This window comes from Oreochromis niloticus, linkage group LG2 (genome assembly GCF_001858045.2).
Source record: "Oreochromis niloticus isolate F11D_XX linkage group LG2, O_niloticus_UMD_NMBU, whole genome shotgun sequence".
Taxonomy (NCBI): Eukaryota; Metazoa; Chordata; class Actinopteri; order Cichliformes; family Cichlidae; genus Oreochromis; species Oreochromis niloticus.
The window spans coordinates 27,435,227-27,459,389 of NC_031966.2; the positions used below are offsets into that span (position 1 = coordinate 27,435,227).

The window sequence follows — 24,163 nt, forward strand, 5'->3', positions numbered from 1 at the left end:
ATAAAAATGTACACATGATTTAACCTTCCATTCAAGAAGAAATTAGACATGTTTTAAGAACTGAATTGAATTGAATTCAGTATGCAGCAATTACATTAACTGACTTTTGTCATAAAACATACCTTCTAAATAAAAATGGACTTTTGGATTAAATACTTAAAAAGTCCTGAAGAATGAAAGCACCAGCCTGTTATTTATCATTAGTGGAAAATGTAAGGGTCTGAATATTATAGCTATAAATCATATAGCTCCAAACCACAACAACAGTCCCCTCAATGTGCTTTTATTGTATGGTAAAGACCCTACAATAATAGAGACGACTGTATAGGAAGTGAGAAGAATTCTTCATGTTTAACATTTACTTTACAAATCCCTACTTAACATCTCTATTAGAAAACCTGAGTGTTTGCTTTTTCTTTGTTTTTTTTTCCTCTCGAGTCTGCATGTTTTTTCATCAGGCCTCAAATTACACAGTAAACAGTCAATATGTCATTAGACAGTGCAGCTGGCCATCATGTCAGTTCAGCCTAAGGTCAATGTGGATATTAACAGTCTTACTTCTCATTCTGTTTTGATTGCTCAGCCACTCATAAATCCAATAGATGCAATGAACACCAGGCTGTGTAACACATGACCCCTGAAAATGATGGGGCAGATCGACATCTGTGTTCACAAACCTGAAGTGCAAATTTGACCGATGATCGAGATGATGGAGCCATTATCTTGCAGCGGGGCATGTGTGTGCAGCATCTACTGCATGTGTGGGCTATACAGATTGGTAGATCACATGGATCAGATGAGATCAAAGGGTTAATGAACTGTTAAGCCTTCATTTTGTCGAGATCAAAGACTTGCAAGTGTTGCGATCGCAATCAGCACCTTCGCCGATGCCGAAGTCTTTCTGGCAAGGTCATCGCTAACAGAACTTGGGATATGTTATTCTGGGTTTTTGTGAATCCGTGTTGATGTGTGCGTGTGTCATTCTGTAGTCCTACCATACCACAAGCAATGACTTTTATTTTTTTTTCAACATCTGTTTACATGGTGAAATAGTGTGAAAATATTGCACATTTCATCTGTTGGAAGACAATCAAATCAAATCAAACGGTTCATTTCTTGTATGGTTGCTTCATTAAAAATAAAATTATGTAGCTAGGCAATCATAAGGCAAATAGATATGTATGGAAACAGACTGTCCCTGATTGAAATTACTATTATTATTTTTTTCATTACTATTATTTTTAAATGGCGTCATTATCTCAAGATTGGGAGTTAATTATTTTGTTATCTCAAGATAAAAAAAAAGGTTGTTTTCTCATCGGTTAAATTATGTCATTATCTCAAGAAAACAAAAGGCAGATGTCTTGAGATAATGGGATCATTTATCATGAGAAACTGACTTTTGTTTTTTTAAGATCACGCCATAATTACAGAGAACTTGGTAGCCCTGAAGACAGCTCGGTCCCCTTATGTTTTTACTGATAGAGTTATCAAGCAGGATCACTAAAGTGGCTGTGAAGTTGTGGTGGGACTAGTGTTCTTTTTAAACGATGAGGATTGAACTGAATGTTATCTCCAATAAAAAAACACAAATCCTTCAATTTAGACTTCGACTCATCTGCAGTCTGTCCATCCATCCATCCATCCATCCATCCATCCATCCATCCATCCATCATTCGGTACTTTATTCATTATTTATATTGACTAATTAAATCAGTTGCTTCAGTTGTCATCTGTCAGACTATAGTTCATCTTTAGACAACCTGACTATGTGCCAAAATGGACAGATACATGATTTCTAAACCACTCGATTCACTCAATTCAGTTCATATTTATCATTGCTCCCATTAATAGGAATATAAGTAACACTGATAAGGAAAGAGATCAGATTAGCTCATGCTCATGCTTCGCTTTCAAAATAAGTACCACTCTGTTTTCTTTCTAGGTCTGCTTTAGGTGAGAAAGCTAGATGAGAAAGAAAAAACAATAGAGCTCATGTTGGTACCTTTATTTAAGTCAGTAAGTTGAAAATCGTTTTTTCATGCATGAATCACATACCAATAATAGCTTAATTATATGCATGACCGAGAGGAATTAAGGCATACAGAAATGCATGGCAAAAAAGAGCATGTTGTCAGTCATTCAAAAGACCACAAAAGACCCCATAAGAAGGAGCGCTCATGTCTTATTAAGAGGAGAGGAGCTTTCCTTTGGCTCCCCTGCAGTTCACACCCTGCTGTCTTGGCACTCCAGATCTCTTATAAATGAAGTGGAAACAACCTTTTGTCTCCTTGTGATAACTAAATAATGAACCCATTACCACAAGAAGCATGCCATGTTATCTCAGCATAATTAGATAACTTAAACAATTTAAACTAAATTAAACAATTATGGTTTTCTGTCTGTGTTCCATGTTGCTGTATCTCCACGTCCAGTCAGTGTCTGTGTCTGCCCTGGTCCCACGTCTCTGTTCCCTCTGGTGTAGTGCCTGCATGTGAGTCTGTGTCTTTAGTTCAGTCTGTGTTGTTTTATTTTGAAGGTCCATGTCTTATGTTAATGTATCTGGTTTCGCTTCCCCTTGTCTCGTTAGGCCTGATTTGCCCCAGCTGTGTTTCCCTCCTGTTACACATTCCCTGATTGCTCCCTCTGTGTATTTCAGCCCTGTGTTTCTCTGTGTCCGTGTCGCGATCTACCGTTTATTTTGCTGTGTGTTCCGTCTGCCTGCCTGTGTAAGTTTATTTTGTATTTTCGGGTTTTTTGTTACTTTTTGCCATCCAGCAATAAAGCTGAGTTTTGAAGTACACTTTTGCCTGTCAAGGAGTCTGCACTTTGGGTCCTTTCCCTGCCTTCACACAGCCGGTACATAACAAGTATAGAGCAAAATATCTATAAAAAAGTTTTAGAGGTAACATAAAAACTCTCAGAGAAATGTTTCATGGTAGTACTTCACTGTCACAGGACTTTAACCTTGGTTGCAATTATGCATACAAATTTAAATCAAATTTAAAGTGATTATATTTATACAATCCTTAAATTGCTTTTGATCTGATAATAATTCTCTAGAAAAATTATAATTAGCTATAATTTAGCAATACACAGGAAATATTTCTAGGTTTTATATAAGAGCCTCTGATTATTATATTATTATTATTATACACTAAGATTGTAATTAACTTATTTTAATGTTGCACTTAAACACCATAATTCTGCGTATATATGGGGTAAATTTTACAGAAAGGCAAGCAGAAACAAATCATCCTTCATTGTTAAACAAGACAAACTGGAACAGAGGAAAACATGCTGTTTTTTCTGTTATGTATTCATTGTGTCTCTTTCTCAACATCTTTGCCTTTTCGGCACTGATTCCTGGATGAACTGTAAAATATAATTATTTATACATTTTGTCAACTAAGGGATTGTTTGGAGACAGTAATCTGAAAATGTTGGTTGGACTTGCACCTGTTGAATTTACATGTTTTATTAAACAGGAAATGGAAGGTTGATCAAGGAACTCCTTACCAATGGAGGAGATAAACTACCAAGCTGAATAAGTTATTACACTATACTCTAACTTATCTGTATAATACATGTTAACCAAAATGGTTAGCAAGAGAAAACCTCTCCGTTAAGATGATAAATTACAGGAGCTTGTTTTTTTTGTTTTTTGCTAATGCCAGCTCTTTATCCAGAAATGGATAGATCAGCCTATCAAATCAACAGATGATTCCATGGGTTAGTAGTCACGCGTTGTTAAGCCTGCTTCCAAAGAGAATAGCCAACTGTGGCAACAAGGTAGCAGTAAATTAAAGGATGGATGCAAACATGAGAAACATTCTGACAGAATACTGTTGTAGACAGTATATTTTTTTTTCTTCTCTTTTAACTGATGTCTATATATTTAGATTTTACTGGACATGCAGCACTTGCTTTGCTTGCCCTGACCGAACGCAACTGATGTATGACATGAAAACAAACAACTAATTTGTAATCCACAGCCTGGAACCTGCAAGAAATTATATGAAAGATTACTTCACATTTTCTTTACAAACAGCCCTTTTTTTCTTTTCATATTTGAGCAAGCAGAACAAATTCAACGCAAGAAGTGGAACGAGGAAATGTGAAAAATGAGAAAATATTACTGCAATTGTCAAAAATGTGTCATCACTGAGCCACACTGTGACAGACATTAGGAAAAATAACTGAAGAATGAAATGAAAGAAAAATCTGGACGTGTGTGTGCATTCATGCAAACTGGAATTGGAAAGTCACACTGGACAGCAATTTGCAAAAAAAAAAAAAAAAAAGAGAGAGATAAATAAAAATCTAAATAGCCCCTGCTGATAACAGAATAAATAAATACAAAGTGAGTAACGTGTTTAATCTTTACTGGTTTCTGGGATTTTAGATGCAGAAGCTATGCCTCTTTCCAAATGCAGCATAGCCAGGGAAAACAATGTGTTTTGGGGCTATCCTGGCCCAATCATGATTGATAACAGTGGTCACAAGAGACACTGTGAGAGAGGTAGAAAGTTGGTCAACATAGTCTTGCAGCCAAATATTAAAAATGACCATCTTACATTGTGACATTGTGATTAGTTTGTATGCTAAACAAATAATCAGCCAAATTTGCAGAATTGCATTGATGCCCATATTTCAGTTTTCATCCTAGAGTCTGCATTAATTTATGTCAGTGCTGTAACTGAACATTCCTACATCCATTTCTCACAGTATAGCTGGCAATTAACTAACATTGCTGAAATCTCACTGCACACTCAGATGCTGACCTGCACTGTTTGGGTTCAGAATTGCTGGAATGGATAAGATATCTACAGCCCCGAGGTCTTCCTCTGATGCGCTGACTGTTAAAACAAACTTCCTTCTAACTTTGTGAAAAAAGCTCAAAATTATACAAAAAATGTTTCAGGGATCTCTGGAGCTACTCTCTGTGAAGTCAATGTCTGTTTTTTACTGTCTACTGCTGGTGGTCCAGACAGAAAGTTTGAGCTTCTAAAAGTCAGACTGCACTTCTATGATCTCTTACTGTGGCAAGCCCTCGCCCAGAAGCTTTAATTCCTGCTTTAAAGGTGGCCTTTGCTTTGAAAAGCTTTTCTTAAAAGTAGACGTTCAGGTGTTCGTCTCCTGCTCGACCAGCTCATCAGACAATCTTCGCAGACGCTGTGACTACATGACAGAAGAACAAGGCTGTCAGAGGTTTCACAGCAGTCAGGATAGTAGAAGTTCTCCCCTGTCAAGACGTTTTCTTACTTTCATTTAAGCTGGAAATTCAGGCGATGAAAGAGTGAGTGATGGCTCCATCCCCTCCTCCAGTCTTTTCACAGACATGTAATTTTACTTTTAGTGTTTTTAAATTCAAATTGTTCTTCAGAGTTAGCTGCACTCAGAGTCTGTCCCAAATTATCATACCTTTAAATCTAAGCCCACTGATAAACCTTCAGATAGTTACAGAGACCATCACTAATCATAGAAAATGAGAAGATAGATTTCACTTTCATATTTCATTTTATTAGGAAAACAAAAAGGTGATGGACAATTGTGTCTTCAACTCATTGAATTAATTGAGATTTTGCAAGAGCAGATGGCGTGTATTTTGTTAACAATCCATTTTAATTTATAGATAATTGCTGCCTAATTTATTTCTCTTCGTGTTTAAACTATAATAAATACAAACTGCTCTGAATGATTATCAAAATACAGATACGTCTTTGTCAGACATTTATTCTCAGTGCAAAGACCCAAAATAGTTTAATATCTAACTTCTCCAGAACATCGTAATGAGTGTGCTGGGCAAGAAGGCAGGTTTAACACCCCAAAGTTCAGAAACAGGTAGGTAAACTCAAAAAATCAGCTTTATTGCTGGGACACAATACATAGAACATAAACTGGGCAGGAAGCCATGACCACAAAACTAGGAAACTATAAGAGATGACACAATAAAGAACAAGGGGAGACTCGAGATATATACACACCAGGATAACGAGAGGAGAGACATTAGGTGGGAGACGCAGCTGGGAGTGAAACTAGACACGAAATCACAGAGGGACAAAGACCACAAGAAATAACAGATGGTAGACCCATAAACGAACTAAACGGGGAAAACAAACGTGGACTACATACCAAAGGGTAAACCAACACAAGACTGACTTTACACATGAGACTAAAGGACTAAACATAGAGAAAACACGAGGCAAGGAGAGATATGGGAACATAACAGAGGCAAGAATACAAAGGGACACAAGGAATAAACTGAAATCGGGAACAGATTAAATAAGAAACTAGACCTGGGAAATATAATGAAACAAATGCACATAAAAGATACAAAACTCGAAGGACCCAGGAACCATGACGGTCATACCTTTTAGCTGCTTCGTGTGTGGTGGTATGCAGCAAAGATACCACAAGATTTCGGCAAATTTTACTGCTGAGAAAAACAAAGCATTAAAAAAAATTCTCCACAGTCCTTTCATAGCAAGGGTTTCAAAATTAAATCGGTTGCAAAGTGGGCTCAGGGGCTCTGTAAGGTTCATTAGACACGTTATAATTGCATCTGACACATCAGCTGACTCCTCATGACTTGTTAGAAAGTGAGAAATCCGTCAGCCTTTATTAATGACTCTCCATAGCCACAGTACAGATGCCTTATTAAAAAGTAAGGCCTATTACCCTATATTAATGACTGACTTTGCTAACTGCAGACTTCAGGGTTTATTAGAGACTTTAGAGACTTTTCACAGTGTAATGCTGAAGGATAACCAATGTATAAGAGTTTTCTTCACAACTTAGAATCTAGTTTGTAATCTTGCATAATCCTACTCTGCACCACCGGATTATTCTGTTTCGCTTCCAACTGCTCCTAAAATGTAGCGTTAATGCAAAATGGATATTTAAGTTAAACTCATGGGACTGTCGTAGCACATCTGCATATGTGTCAGAGACACAGACACAGTGAGGAAATGTATAGATATAAGCTCAGCTGTAATCCAGAGGTCTGCCAGGAGTGCAGGTGTGACAGGGATTTAGCATCTGTTAGTCCTCTGCCAACATCCAAAGCAGTACTAACCGTTATCCTCATGCATAATTACCCCTGCGCACACTCCATGTGGCTGATTCTTCTCCACAAGATTGCCCCAGTTGCTGTCTCAGCTCACTTTTAGAGCCTGATTTAGCAGCAGATTACAAAGTTAGATTAACACCAGCAAGCGTTGGGAATTACTTTCAAAAGCAGACCCCAGATCAGCGCAGAACTGTTTCCGCTGCAGGATCAGGTCTGGATTTTCTGAAGGCTACCTAACCTTTGCTTTGAAATTAATGGGAAGATTGTAAAGGAATATTTAACTGTTGTTATTCAGTTTCTTCCCATCGTTTTAAAATGAACCTTTAGGGATTCTTATTGGTCAGGTTTTCTATTTGGATTACATACCTATCTGGTACACGGGGTTAGATGGAGGTCAGGTAAAGAGAACTGATCGTATTACCTTTATTATCTGTATAATTTGTAAATAGACAAAGAAAAAAAAATCTCTCTTTTCATGAGTGCCAGAGCATCAACTGCCTGGCCTCAATTTGTGCAGGAAATAGAACAAATGTGGAAGCATGGTGTACAAAGTTCAGCTGTTGAAGATAGCCACATTACTATATCAAGCACAAAGTCAATATCATGAACCTAAAGTGCAAAGACTTTTGTATTTTCTTTCTTGATGGGAATTTCTACTGATATCCAATTACTTTTTCCGGGAAATAAATAAATAATGTACTACTTTTGTGAAAAGTAACAAGTAATGTTCAACAGAATGGTTTTTAAGTTTTTTGCTGTTTCCATAGGCTTTAAGGGGGGAAAAGAGCAGTGAGGTGCTGATTATCAAAAGCACTTGATTAACTGATCCTCAGTAAGTGCGAGCAAGCTCTGTAAAAGTGGAAGTTTTGGCCACTGTGTGTTATCAAAGAACTAAAGAGGAAAGATGTCAGCTTTGAACATTAGAACTGAAAGAGGGTGTACTTTGTTTTTACCATGACAAAATGTGAATCAACCAGATTTCCTTTCCTAATCTGGTTGATTCATGTATAATCCTCATCACTAAAGCATGTGTCATAAAAGCTGTCATATTTAAGGTGTCTTGATTGATTCATAATATAGGAAAATATTCCTTAAATAAATGCCATTTGTTGTCTATCTATATTAACTAATGAACGTAACATCAATTGGAACACTAAAATGGCAAAAGTTGACAAAAAGTATCATTGAATATTACAATTTAACATTAACTGCTTTTTTCACTTACTGTATTTCCACATATAGAGACCTTTTTTCCCCTGAGCTGCTGTTTGTAGCTGTACTTTTCTTATTACCTGTGTTTAATATATAATTGCTTTTAATTTATTGTTTTTTTAAGCATTCCTGCCCTGTTAAAGTTAATACAAAAGTAAGACTGTTTAATATTAAAAGCCCTCAAGAAAGGGTTCCAAGAATAGAAATACTTCCTTTCTTACAAAAAGCTAGTCAGCTGTTAACATATTTACAACTTTGCAGGTCTTCTGTCTCATACAAATACAGAATACTGGACTCTAGAGCAGAGAGACATGTTCTCTGGAGTGACCAACGTGTCTCCTTCTGGGAATCCAATGGTGGTTGTGTGACTGCAAAATCCCCCCAGAAGAGTTGAATTATAGCTGCAAAGGATGGGCTGACATCATTTTAAACCCTATTGATTAAGAATGTGATGTCACTCAGTTTCATATATATGTGTGTGTGTGTGTGTGTGTGTGTGTGTCTGTGTGTGTGTGCAGGCAGATGAGTGAATAATTCTCAGGTATTACTAATATTCTCAGTTATCATTAATTAAAATCTGATTAAGTGCACATGATTGGACTCAAGGAGGTGTAAGCTGTTTTATTTAATCTTTACTTTGCCGCTGATGTGTGTGGAATTAACGTGCCACAGTCTTAAAGGTTTTCTAAGGCTTTGGAGCACCGCTGTGGAAGCTTGAGGCAAATTGATTTAAACAGACCTCCAAATTATTTGAAATCAAACTTTTCACTGTAAGGAAAAGCTCTTTTCAAGAACGTACTTCAAAATCCTCCCAGGACTGGCTTTTCTAGCAAATTCAACACAAGAGCAGATCATTTTACTCAAAAACAAACAAACAAATAAATAAATAAATACATAAATCACCAATAAGCCTCGCATTTATTCTCCAGGTAACTCTTGCCACTGTTAAAGCGTACGTGGCTGCAATCAGAAACAGACTGCAAAAATTCGACCTGCAATGGAGAAATGCCAGCAAAAGGCTTTGCTGTCCAAAAAGAACATTAGTGCAAAACTACAATTTGCCAATGAACATGTAGGCCAAGACCACATCTATTGGTATAATGTGGTCTGCAGAGATGAATCAAAGTTAAGAGCTGCACAGCCACAGCAACAGCAGTCATTTTGGCCTAGATGTTAGGGAATAGTGAACAATTAGTCAAAAAGGCCTGGGAAGTTTTTTTCTTACAAAAAGGGGCATAAGTAGCTTTTGAAGCCTGTAAGTCACTTCCAATGTTTATTTGTCGGCATATATGTGGGGAACAAATTAAAGGAAAGAGCTCTATCTTTGTCCCCCTGCAGTAAGGGGATTTGGTGCCTCTGTTTAGTTGCCAGGGGATTTTTCAGGCATTGTTTGGGTAAAAGTCTCCCTTTAGAGCAAAGAGTCCCTGCAAATCAATACAAAGTTAGACAGACTGATCACCCTTATCCTGTGATGAAACAGTTCTTTTATGATGGGAGTGATCTCCTCCTGCATCACAATGCTTTCATCCATAGGGCACAAAGAGTCACTGAATTGATGTGATAAGGTCTTTACAGTCAACAGATCTCATCACCAAAACAAGCGAAATGATGGCTTAGTTAATGAGGGCAGACAAAAAGAGAGGAAGTGTGGGAGTCTTCCACAGACAAAAGCATAACTACAGAGGAAATAAGCGTATGCATGACTTATATAAGACAAAAAAAGAAAAGATGAAAAGGTTGGTAAGCAAGTTGTGCAAATGTCCCTGCTTTATCAGAAGGAAAAATGTCTCACTCCCTGCATTTTTTTCTCTCGCTTGCTATTTCTCTCACTGTCAATTTCAAAGGCCTTTCATCCTATCGTCAGATCTTCATTCTTCTTCATTTTATCTCCTACCGCCTCACTCTTTAATTCTTTAGGCAGTCAAAGCATAACAGACAGCATGCTCAGAGAACAAAACACTGTGGGTGAAGCTGAGCCTCAACATTTCACCTCTTGTCTGTCTTATTTTCGTTCCACTTCCTTCCCTTTCCTCTCTCTAATCAAACGGCCCACCTGCCTTTTAGTTCTTTTCGGAGGGGTGTCTCACTGCAGGGGATTTTATTTTTATTCCTCCCCTCTCTTCACCTCTCCTCTTCTCTCCAGAGTGTTGAGGTGTGATATATCATTCCCCTGGGCATTGGGGAGGCAGGTAGCCTTTTAAGGCTGTAGGTTCTTAGGGCTTGTTGATATAGTGATAGCCTGAAGAGATACTGAGCTTCTATTTAAGTGTACCTTTTTTTTTATGTGCATTTACTGTGTAGCTTTGTGTGTGCAAATGCCTGGTTGTAAACTCAGGTAGCATTTTATGCACACTAAAAACACATGAAAGCTACACAAAACACAAACAGGTAACCTCCTAATTTCATGTACATATATTTGTCCTTTGTTTTCTTCCCTTTTGTTGTACGTCTCGCTCTCTCACAAACACACACACACACACACACACACACACACACACACACACACACACACACACACACACACACACATGCAGGTTCAAGTGAGTCATTAACACAGTCATGCATCTCTCATTGATTGATATTAATAGACGGAGCAAGAGGACCTTTCAAATAGTCTCCCTTGCCATTGTCCCTCCCCTGTTCCCACATGCACCTCTTCCTCCCTCTCTCTATCTTCCTCTCTCTCTCTCTCTTCCTCTCTCACACTGCCTCAGCATCTCATCTCGGTGCCACCAGCAGCATTAACAGTGAGGCAGTAGGCAGACTCTTTTTTTCCCTCCACACACAGCACAGAGAGGAGCCGGCACTGATGCGCAAATGCACAGAAACGCACACACTCACATGCACTGGAAGCAAACAGGAACCGGACAGAGACTCCAGCTGCAGCATGTCCACTGGCTGCAGTCAGACATGTAGGAGGAGGAGGTGCTCTGCTCGCCGTTCCATGTCCGTTTCAGTCCTCTAAGCACCTCCCATCCCCCCGCGTTCGCTCCCTGGCTCTGCGGTTGCTGAGGGGCTGGCTGGAATGACCCGGGAGAGCGGGAGACACAAGGAGATGCGCTAGATGGGGCTGCCGGCTGGGAGGACTCTCTGATCCTTGCTCCCTCCTCCTCTCCATGCCGACAGAGACAGCAGAGCTCTGATCTGTCCCACAGATGTATGCCCATATAGGAGGGCATGGCTGTGTAACGCGAGGGTCTTCAACAAGCACAGCTTGAGAGGAGGACCACCACAGAGACACCAGGTAAGAGGTGCACAGCTGGGGCTACTCTGTTGGATTTCCATCTATATTGATCTGCGCAGATGTGAAGGAATCGGCAATGTGTCTGTGTGAGATATAGAATATGTCATTGTTTTCTTTTTTTCATCCTCATCAGTGTTCAACTGTTGGTTTGGTTATTTACTGAAGGTTTGTATCTGTTTTGTTTGTGTGTGCCTGCTGTGCTGCATGGCCATTGATTAGAAGGGAGATGGGTCTGTGGATGAGCACTGTGGCAGCATAATAATGGAATATGTCTCCTGGAGGACATGGTCTGATATCCATCTGAGGAATGTCAGTGGGAATGAAGAGGAAACAACAGAGAGGTAGCAGGAACGGGGAAGAAAAAGCAAAACAGAAGAGTGATTGAAAGTCCATGACATTTCGTATAATTTATGTGACTGTCATATACTGTGGGCTTGTGCTGCTTTGGGGCTGGGAGGGGGGGACCATTTTGCTTTGTTTTTTTTTGTTTTTTTCTCCTACTGCTTCATTTGTAATTCATATATTCATCCCACACTCCACATTTGGACAGTTTTTCAATTACAGTCTAAAGGCTGTATTTCACGGTGTGGCAGGGTAGCTGAAAGTGCTCATGTTGAAGAAATGACGCAAAAATGCCACACAGGACTTTGAAGAAATGATGCCGACTTGCAGAGCGGGACTGGCCCACGGGTACGAGTATGGCACAGATGAGGGTAGAAGTTTGGGTATGAACACAGGAAGAGCGGTGAAACTGCGACAAACACATGTTGAAGCCGTGTGAGGTTAACACAGAGGATGCAAGTGAAACTGAACAATCACAACTATTAATACGAAAGATGGTGGTGCTGGCATCCCCTGCAGACCAGGGAAAAGGTCAGTTTAGAACCTCTGCTAATGAAGGATCTTTCCCCTGAACTCACCTCTAACACTCATTACAGGACTTTAAAATGGTTACAATGCCTTTATTTTTCCGTGCATATCAAAGACCAGGGGCAGCAACAGCCTCAAAGTGCATTTCAGAGATTGGCTCTGGGTGAATGTGCTTATGCAGAGGTGCCTGTGGCTGAAAGAGATGAGCTGTCCGGTACCGTTGCATGGAGCATACATCACTGAACGCAGGGCCATGGACCCAGGAGGAATCAACAGAAAGAAATCCATTACTTAGATGACCAGGCATCTCTGATCTCATCATTTGACTAGGCAGGCTATAGAGACAGTGGGTAGGAGCAAATAGAGAGAATGAGAGCATTGAGGGAAGTCAGTCAGATGTGGAGAGAACACTTGCTTCAACGCCATGATTAATTCTAGAGGCAGTACATTCAACATGTGCCAAGAAATATCAATATTTTCCATTATGCGGCGTGTTTAAGAATGGACGGTGGCTGATTTAAAGGTTGTTTTTAAAAGCCATACTGCAACATCCATCTAAATGCCACTCAGCTCACTCAGAGTCTGGTTAGACTGGGGTTTGATAGAGTGGATGTCTGAGGTTGATTAGGTGTGCTATTGCGGAAAATATATGCGTAGGTTGATTGTATGGCAGTAAACAAGAATCACTGTGGTAGAGCACAGTTTATCAGGTAAATTTTCCTTCAGAAAAAAAATGTTTTGTGAATGTATAAAACATGATTTAAAGCCACATTATAGCCCAGTAATATTTTATGTGATCTTGTTGTACATTGCACTTTCAGATGCAGCTGCTATGTCATCTTATCTGCCAAGTTCTGCTTAGTCATTAGAGGAAGCAATACAGCCCCAAGGTTATCGACTACAGCAAATTAACAAAACTTGCGATGCAGCCATTGCCCAAGTGCACAAACTTATCAACCTCTCATAATATGGCTCATTGAGAGATCCCGAGTAAGAGGCCCACCACTGACAAATACACAGCCTGGACATGCTTTCAAAATCCAATCAGCTTCATGTAAGGAGAACTAGCTGGCACAGGCTGGCAGTTCTGAAGAGGCACATAAAAGCACAGTTAACAGACTTGGCACTAGATAAAACCTACCGATTACACCAATTACAGTAGAGGGCATTTAAATGAGTGGAAACAACATGCATTATTTCAGTCTCATGAACATTTTACCCTGATAGTTGAGCACAAGTGGATAGCTCTGTTGCAAGACACGTGGGCACTCCAGAGATGCACATGAATAGGCACACTCGCACCAGCTGCTTTGATTTTAAATCTAAGCAGTGATGCCTATCTAGATCTACAGTCTTGTCAGGCACAATGATTTCTGTCCAGTTTTCAAAGCTCCGCAGGACTTGAAAGCAACAATGTAGAGTGGAATTAAAGGATAAGGGTAGGGATTTTTTTTTATTTTTATTGCAATCAAATGTGGTTAAAAAAATGAATGACATTTGTACAGCAGGTATTCCAGAGATCAAAAATATGGAGCTATGACAGTCTTGTTGAGATAAACTATCCCTGTCTTTCCTGTAATGTTGGGATTTGCCGATCAGTACCACTGAATTGATTTTATTGACATCCAGCTGCAATATTAACCATCAGGGCAAGTTTAGGTCTCTAAACTCACCAAAATAGCTCTGACCAGTTGAGACATCATCGACCGAGATTCTGAGGGTATGCCATCTATGGGTAACTTGTGGGGTCTCTGTGGACTGGACTTGTTCCAGCCTGTATCCTGCTGATGCTGGATGTGGGGAGTCTGCAGACTAGGTGGAGGCCTTAGGCTGTTTATCATGTACAAGCCGTCTCTGAGCAGTTTTTGTGCATTGCCCTGCTGGGGGTGGCTGCTGCCATTGGGAGTACTGTTGCCACGGGTGGTGTGCTTGATCTGCAACAATGTTGCAGGTGGGTGGTAAATATCTATCTATCTATCTATCTATCTATCTATCTATCTATCTATCTATCTATCTATCTATCTATCTATCTATCTATCTATCTATGTGCAATGTTCTGTTACGGTCACCCTTGACAACCAGCTGTTTCTGGTGCTGTATCTCAGGGCCAGTTTGGCCAAACTGGAGGCCAGGGCTCAGACGCACACAAGACAGAAAAACAGTAATAAACTGGCAGTGTTACTGTGGTAATAAATATCTGAGTAACAACATGCATATTAATTGGTCTTTTGTGCCAGCAGATTTCTGAGAATCATGCTATTGCTTTGCAGAAGAGCAGTGCAGTGTGAAGTCATTGCTTAACTTGGCCAGGATCCCAAACTATCAACTGGGAAAAGGAAGCATGTGCAGCATACATAAAAATAAAGCAGACTTTGAACACTGGATTATAATATGTCTGTGTCCTTATGGTCAGCTCTCCACCTCAGAACCATGCTTCTCTTAACCTGTGGACTCACTATTAACCTGCTTTCGAACCACCACAGTTTTTTATTGGTAGGGATACATTACTTCGAGTACCCGTCTAATGAGACATGAAGATTATCCAGCAAGTCCAGTTTGATAAAAACATCCCTGAGTGTGAAGGCCTATTAGATGCCAAAACACAGAATTTTTACACCTCTGGAAAGTTGTCACAGTGATGGTGATAAAAATGTCTTCCGTCAAAATACTTGGTAACTAAAGGGTAGAGCAAAATGTTGCTTTAGAAAGTCAATCATAGCCCAACAGGCAATTTGCACAAGAGTGAAAACTCTTTTGGGAAGTCTATGCTGCACAAACACTGAAGCTCCATCCACACTGGCACTGGTGTGGTGACCAGAGGACCTAGAAAGTCAATGACACTGGGTGACTTCAAGTAATTACAGGTGAAATAACCAAGGCAGATACAAAGTGGGCAGATCCTTAACCTTTCCCAATTTTAGAGTGAGGACTTGAAGTGCCTATAAACAAGAATCCAGGCTATTGTTGATTGACACATTACCTGGTAGTAAATATATTAGAGGGCTATCTACAGTAGGCGACCAGAGCTTGTAATGCCTGGAAAGCGACCAGCTGTCAGCTTCAAAGCCATATGTGTGGATGCAGCTTAAGAAAAAACTTTCTGTGGTAGAAGACATACTGTATTGTGTAAATAAGCTTGAGTATATCTTTTTTAAATAAATATTCATCAATGTGGGAGGAAGAAGAGCAATTGTAACCATTTGTCAGTAAAAAAAACAAAACACAGATTCTATGTATGCAAGTTAGAATTTATGCATTTAAACGCCTCCTTGTGCAAGCTGTAATTGCAACCTACAAAACCTACTCTTATTTTTGTTTACAATTAAGCAATATAACTGGGCATGCAAAGTGGTGAGTGCATGTTTGATATGTGAAAGCAACTGAAAACTTTTTTAAAAAGTCTTGTACTCCAAGCTCCGAGTCACCTCTCCTGCGCCCTAATGTATCCTTTAATGGGGTCGTTTCAGATGGCAGAAATAAACGACGCCATTTAGTCGGAGAACTTGTTGGGTCTATAACAACAAGGAGCTTTTAGATCCCTTTTGCTGACTGTGTGAAACAGGAAATGAGCAGTTGTATATCTTGTTAAAATGATGTTTTTTTGCTGAGTCACTCATTCACCTCAACCCTCATCCACCCCCCATGCTCTGGCTTTGCCGCTGTACAACAATGGCACCTTATTTCCTCCTTTGCTCCCGTCATAATTACCACAACCATTTCTGGGCTCAGTCACTTGAACATGACCATATGTCATTTTGTGGCACTTCTGAAATGACTAATTTCATTTTGTCGTTGTAACTCACTCTGACCTCGACTTTCATTTTGTACGTTTTTGAAGCCGAACATACCGCATCACTTTTACTCTTAGCATACGGTGTGGAAAATAGCATATAAAAAATTAACATATAAACTCAAGGAATTAACTCTAACTCTGAATGCAAGAGCTTTCAAGTCAGAAATGGAGGATTCAAATCTGTAGCACTGTACCAGCAGTATGCTGAATATGCTCAGGGTCATGAATCATCATTGGAGATATGTGCAGCCTTTGAGGAGAACATTTGCATTCTCTCAAACATAATATAATTTTGCATCCTTTACACACACATATACACACACGCACAAGTCAAAACATAATCATCATTGGTAGGATTGTGTTGAAGATTTTTTCTTGTTGTTGCTGTTGTTGTTTTGCAGGGTACAAACATAGCCAGGGGCCATAAAGTTAATTACTTTTTTAACTGTGGCGTCACGTTCCCTTTTCTGTCACCATAGCGTGCCAAAGGCAGCATTAAACTATCCATAGCATTTCATGGTTGGGCGTCACAAATTTCCCGTCTAGTCCACTCTCTGTGTCTCTGTGTCTTCCTGCAGGTTTTACAAAGAAAACAGATGACTGCAGTGTTTCTTGCAGGTTTGCTTTTTCAAAGGTTTTCATTTTTTTAGCGGGCGGAAAAACAAGGATTTTAAATGTGCTACATTTGTTTACTATAAAAACTCGATTCTGCAAGTTAGGTCAGTTTTAGAAAATTAGCCATGGGTGATGTTGTGAGCAGAGGGAAGGTGGCGATATGGCCACTGAGGAATGAGCGGATCATTGAGGGAGCCTAAACTGAAGAGCCATCAGGGCCTTTTTTTATCATTATCTACAGTCCATGTCCACATGTGTAGAAAACAGAAGTATTTATTTCAAAAGAATTTAATGGATTTCTTTTACTGATGCTCACCCTGCGTCTCTCTTTCAACCCCATCTCCCATCTCTCCCACTTCTCGGATCCTGTTGTGTTGTTCCTTTCTATTCATGAAATCTTGTTTACACGTTTACACTGTTGAAATACTAGAAAACACGTGTAACAACAATGTTGATTATGCAAGCTTCAAATGGCTGCAGTTTTACATTTTTTAATTTGTAAAAGAGCTGATCGGCACAAGCAAAGGTTCAAGCATTTACACAAATATTCTTAAGTAAGTAAAACAAAAAATCAAACTATTATCTAAACCTTTACTGTAAGCACTAAAACTGTCATAATGCATGTTTTCACAGTCACTGAAATGTGTATTATACACAGTGCTGTGCAAAAAGTCTTCAACCACCCCTCATTTCTTTATATCTTGCTCAGTAGGAGCCATGCTTTCTTGTCATTTTAATAATAATCTTGCATAATACCTTCCCGGCATTTGGACATTCTTTTTCCTTTTTTAAAAATGTTTTTCTTTAGTCTTTGTTTTTTCAACTTAATTCATGTTTTCTTTTGTTTGTATATGACACAGTGTCATATCTGTCCATACAGTGACAGACAACTTGGCAAATCATCAACTTTAAATTGTATCTTTAGACACAAAGGCAAATCTTTTGTTTCCATTTCATCACTTGAATCTAAAATGATATTCTTAAGAAACAGGAAAGAATTCAGTAAAAAAAAAACCTGACAGAGTTACATCTGGCCCTCCTCACTAACCACGAGAAAAGAGTTCAGTGGCTGTCAAGAAGTCATTCTTAAAGAAGGGAAACACCGAGCAGGGTGAACAGGTGCTAGTGGCAACAGGTCTTACAGACTGATAAATCCAGCTTTGAACTTTCTGATTCAAATCATTGTCACAGAAAAGGTCAGGAGAGCAGTACAACAGCAGCTGTTGTAAAACACGGTGGAGGCTCTGTCATGGTTTGGGGCCATATTGCAGCCAGTGGTGCTGGAGATCTCGTCAAAATTAGTGGAATTAGAAAGCAGAAAAGTACCATCAGATTTTGACCCACCATGCAATACCATCTGAAAGCATCTGATTGGAAACAACTCCATTTTTCAGCATGGCAGTGACCCCATACACACTACCAATGATGTAAAACAACAGAAAAGCACACAGAGGAATGGCTCTCCTCTCCTCTCCTCCCAAAGTGTGGGATCATCATCTTGTCAGAGGACAAAACAAAAGGCATCCAACATACAAAAAAAGCGGTTTGAATGTCCTTGAAGAAGTCCAGAGAACTTTTCTTGAACACTACTTACAGAAATTATAAGTTTTCCTAAGAGTGTTGCTATGTTGAAGAGTAAAGGTGGTCATACCAAATATTGACGTTGAAGCTTGGAATTGTATAAACTCTGCTTTTGCCTTCTATACTGTATTTCCATGTAAGTGCACACATGTTTGAATAAATTGGAAAATGACCATTTTCCTAACAAAATATAAAAAAATTAGTGCAGTACAAGTTTTTTTGTATTATTTGAATAGAGAAATGACTCTTTTTTTCATATATTTGAGTAAAAGTGACAAAAGTTGGATCAATATATTTTTTTTAAATGAAATCTAAAGTCTGACGAGTCTGACAAACAGAGATGGGACACAAGATGCACAAAAGGATGTGGCGTCACAGATGATGGATGATGTTCATTTTTCACTGCTGAGAACTGAAACTGTTAGAAAGTACATTTTGACAGCACATTTCAAGCATTCTTAGATGAGGTTTTAAAAAATACTACAAATGCATGAATAGCTTTTCACTTCCACCGAAAGCAACTTGAGCCCTGCCCCACTTTATGCATAGTTCAAGCCTCGAGAAGCCTCTTCTGGTATTTTAATTGTCCCACAGGTAGAGACTCTGGGTTGCTAATCATGATCGTCTCCAAATGTGGGGCATTTCCTAACAAGCTGCCTGAAAAGAACTGCGTCACTCTTAAACCAGATATAGCTCTGTGAAGTGGAACCTTCACATCAGCAGAGAGTGCAGCTCTCCAAGATTTTTCTAAATCACAGCCTGCAGTGGACCTGCTGCCTCTTTCACAAAGCACCACTTTTAATAAATCTCTAGTAGTCTTGAGAAAAGCGCAAGATTTCCACGTCTGCTGCCATTGCTGCAAATTGGAAGCCTTACAGTTGCTCGTAAGATGGAGATTTGAGATCAGGAGATCGCACAGACACAGTATCCGTTATATAAACAACAAAAAGAGGGATGATGATCAGGGGAGTCTCACAGCTCATAGTTGTTTTATTTTTAACACTGCAACCACTTGTTTATTGACAAAATTGAACCATTTATGTAAAAGAGTACAACAGATCATCAAATCACTGATTTAGTGCAGAACTAGGGATCGCATGTTGCTGTTCTCTGGCTGTACTGTACAACAATAAAAAAAATTCCACCTCATAACAGTCACAAAATGGAGGCCAGAGTAACTACAGTATGCTAGTGTGTGAGCAGAGGATTTTTACAATTCTCCCCAACCATCCAGAAATGATTTGTTTCTCATTCTACACAGTGATGCAGGTTTTCCCATCATGATTACAGACAAGCTTGCAGTAATCAGTCAAGTCAAGAAGCAGAAAGAAAAGAAAGAAAGGGGAACCAAACATAACACCGGAGTACTCAGCTGCATACAAAACTGCATTTTGTTAGAGGAAGCCTGTGCTTACTGTACTGCTGCTCCATGTGAGATCACAGAAGATTACTTTTCACATTTGCATTTTTTTTCTTGCAGCTGCCGTTTCACAGTCATTTGTAATGAAAACTGTGTTTGACCCCAACCTCACCACTGTGTTCTGATAATACTGAGCTACTGAGGTAGCTTCCTCTTTCTTTGGAAGTGCATTAATGCTTACAAACCACACAGAGTAAGCCTGGCTTTACCAACAGGTGTGTGATCTGTGGCGCAAAGTCAAACGTCATTTTTAACGGGTGTTGGACTCTCGGGGTTGCCCCTCGTCTCATTGTCTGTTTCGGGAGCCTCAGAATTGTCCCTCTGCTTTTTTGCAGTTGACATGGTTCCACTGGTTTCATCATAACATGACCTTCAGCACACGCTGGGGCACTTTGCGGCAGAGTGTGAAGCAGATGGTATGAAGCCTCTGTTGCGGAAATGGGCACAGACAGCTGGAGACAGCATGGCCGAGTACTCATTCCTGACTGCTCTTGATGTCTTGTTCTCTTGAAGTCCGCATGTAAAGTTGGTGCGTTGTAATGTAAAGTCTCTGCGGACGAATCTGTGGAATCACAAATAAAACACACTCCTGCTCACTGCTGGATTAATTGATTGATTAAATTTATGTCGCTCAGACCCGAGCGGACTCTGAGATTTGGAAACTTTGTTAATCAGGAGCATCTCGAACTGAGGCCATCGTATCTCAGGATTTTGTTCACAAGTAAAGATAAGATGAAGCGAGACGGACCAGCAGGTGGTTTGTCAGTACAGCTGACCAAACAAGGAAGTGGAGACGGAAGATGAAGCAGTCGATTTAGATTTCTCATGAGCATGAGTAGTGAAAGAAAAAGTGAGGTTAGAGGAGCCAGCTGCATTTGAGGTTATATAATCTCATCTGAGCTGTGAACACCTCTGGAGCCCACAGATGGAACAAGAAGGACACCTGAAATATTACTTAACCTGCTGCAACCACAACCTAACTTTGGTTAGATGTAAGAAGGATGGATGGATGTTATCTGTTTTGATTGTAGTAGTGCAGATAAAATGCTGAAAAGTTCCTCTCACTGCTCCAATCACATTACACCTACTGCAAACGAAACACTGTTCCCTCTCAAGAAAATATCTAATGAGAGGTTAAAACTAAGAGAATCTCTCCTGATGCTTGCGATTTGTTGGAGTAAACATTTCTGAGGATTCATCTCAATCTTCTGTTATTGTCTTTCTGTGGAGATTTGCGAGGTTCTTTGAAGTGCGTACTGCTCCCTCCCTGAAGCGGTGCAAGCCAAAGATAAAACCTTTCCTCATAATACAGGGATTCACTTCAAAGGTCTGAAAATGAAACACTTTGACATACTATCAGTGCTCACAGGTGTGTGTGTGCATGCATATATGTGTGTGTGTGGGTAAGTTTGCATGTGTACATTACCATGATTTTAAATTGTTCCTTAAAAAGGAAGTTCATACTGAAAAAAAAATCTATATTTTTTATTTTAGAGGAACTAATTTTATATAAGCCTTATCTGAAATATTGCAAACTGCTAGAGTGTGCAGTGTAACAGATAAAGTATAGATACTGTCTAGACAGAAAGCCTATTCTTAATGTGCCTATTATTTCCAAAGGCATGCATGCTAGGTTAATTGGCGATTCTAAATTGGTCAAAGGTGTGGATGTTAGCGTAGCTCTGTGATAGACTAGCAACCTTTCCACGCACCTCACAGCTCGTTAAATACAATAATTAGCAACATTTCTTCAGTTAAGTTAGCAGAAAATCTGATCCAGTTCCAAATTTTTGATAACCACAGTTTGACAAGATTGTAATTTAACTGCTTTTTTCCATGTTTATAATTCTTTAAATCAGTTGTAGAAAAAGATAAAGTTCCATCCCTTCTCAGATATTACATTGCACCTAATAATGCCACATTCATTCTCTGCAAACATGTATGTATTCATAGGTAATCCATTAACATCCAGATAAAGCAACAATGTGCATTTAATATTCTGAAAACTTAGTCATGGCAGGCAGGCGGTGTAATTCCCCTGTAGATCATGATGCTTTCTTGCATAAAGCCCTGCTAGATTCTGCTGTCAACACAGCATGTCTATGTACAAACATGAGCTACGGCTCCAACAAAAAGCTCAGATTTGTACTTGGATGCTACTATGTCAGATTCTGTTTGAATCAGACTGATTGCTTGTGTAACCGAATAGTTCTGAAAAGCACACAGACAGGGTTTATTTTCATCTGCAGACTGTTTCGGGGGTTGTAGCTTTCAGCCCACAGGGCTGTTAGCATGCACACTACATCCTGCGTGTGTGCATGATCGAATGTGTGCACTCATGCGTGAGTACGCAGAGCTACAGCAGCCCACGAGGAGTTATTACTGTAAGAGAGTCTCTTCCAAACACCCCGCACGGCTTCTGCACGCACAGATGTGCACACACGCACACACAAACATAAAGACTTTCACAAAAGCTGCAGTGACAACAAGGTTGTGCGAGGGTACATTCATTCTCTTCAGAAAAGACTAATTTAAAATTTTAATGGGTTCAGACTCTTTAAGGAAAATAGAGAAGTGGCTTTACTGAATAAGCAGCCATCCTTCCAACATCTACATTTCTACAACCCTGAGGGAGAGATGCAGCCCAATATGAACTTTTAATGTAATTTGGCATACTAAATGTGTTATTATGCAGAACATGTTCTCACATAAATATCAGCCTGCCACGAATTAATGACTGAGCAATGAACATCAGCGTTGACTTTATTTGTCTTCACAGAACATATTTAAACAAGTCAGTCAATGGTATCACACAAAAGTCTTGAGACAACTCCGCATTTCTTTATAGTTTGCCTGGAAAATGGGAAATATGTGCAGAAATGTATTGAAGCATGTTCAAACATACATGGAGATAGTATATAGGGCAAAAACAGAGTCTGTACAATTTTAAAGAGCTTTAAAGTCAATATTTGGTGTGACCGCCTTTATTCTTCAACACAGTAGTCTTTAGGAATAGTTCTCCAGGCGTCTTAAAAGACATTTAAAGCTCTTCTTTCAGTGTTGGCTGCCTTTTATTCTGTTCCCTGCAAAGATGATCCCAAACTGCTTCAATAATGTTGAGGTCCAGGCTCTGGGGAGGACAATCCATGACTGAAACTGTTCCATCGTGTGTTTTTCTATCCAGATTTGCTTTTACTGCGCTGGCAGTGTGTTTGGGGTCATTGTCATGCTGGAAAACAAAGTTGTTGCCAATCAGACACTTTACAGATGGTATTGCAAGAGGGATCCAAATCTGATGGTACTTATTTATGTTCATAATTGCATCAATTTTGACAAAATCCCCAATGCCACCATCAAAGCACCTCCATAAACCATCACAGAACCTCCACCATGTCTTAAAAACGGTCTGTTTCTAAAGAACGTGGCTTTCAGATACTGTTCATCTGCCCTAGATATTTTCTGTAGGCCTGCCACTTCTTTGTCTTTCCTTTTTTGTCTTCCTCGTGTCAAGGGTAACATTTTTGAGGATAGCTAATAGTTCTTTGGGAATCAACTTGTTAACTTGCTACTATTTTATGCCTTTCAAACTGTGTTATCTTTGACATTTTTCATAGATTTGACTAAAGAACAAATTTCGTGTTTTATAACAGCCTGTTAGTAACAAGGTGCCTTAAGATGCAATTTAAATTTGTTCTTGGTAAGTTGTCTCTTATATGTAGACGCAACATTGATTCATCCCTTGAGTTCACTGTCATTTTTATGTTTAAATATGCTTGAACTCTATAAGACCTGCTTCCACTGATTTTCAGTCCAGTTCTTTTGATTTTTTTTGCCATACCTCAGCCCTTTCTTCCTGTTTCCCTTCCTTGTGAACGGCTTCTTGACAGCCATCCTTCCACTGAGACCATTTCTGTTGAGGCTTCACTGAACGGAAGAATCAACTGAAGGGCCAGGTGTGCCTCTCAGGTCCTGTGTCAGGTCTTTGTTTTGTTTTTTCCCCCCATTTCTTAAGGACATGACCTTCAGATACTGTTTGTCTGCTGTAGATGGTTTTATTAGGCCTGCCATTTTTTTCTCAGTATAGTGTTCAGAGCATATTTTGAGCTAATAGCCCTCTGGGAATCATATTGTTGACTGCCAAGCTGTGTTCAACCGAGGAAATGTGAACAAATTATGTGTTTTTGTGACAAAAATACCATTTAAAATTGATTCTTTGCTAAGTTTTCTGTTATGTGTAAATGCAACTCTAACTAATCCCTTGAGTTAGGTGCTCATTTTAGCCTTGAATGAGTTGAGTGATTTAGCAGACACACAAACAAACAAACAAACAAACACTCTCTGAAGATCCTCAAATAT

General features: G+C 39.4%; 1 protein-coding gene across 3 annotated transcripts in view; it reads left to right on the forward strand.

Moving 5' to 3' along the window:
• The first annotated feature begins 10,989 nt into the window (after positions 1 to 10,989).
• frmpd3 (FERM and PDZ domain containing 3) overlaps positions 10,990 to 24,163 on the forward strand; it is an 86,323-nt gene continuing 73,149 nt past the window's right edge. For all 3 annotated transcript variants that reach the window (XM_019367624.2, XM_025897291.1, XM_025897288.1), the window contains exon 1: positions 10,990 to 11,528. The gene's annotated coding sequence lies outside the window, so the exon portion shown is untranslated. The remainder of the gene's footprint in view (positions 11,529 to 24,163) is intronic.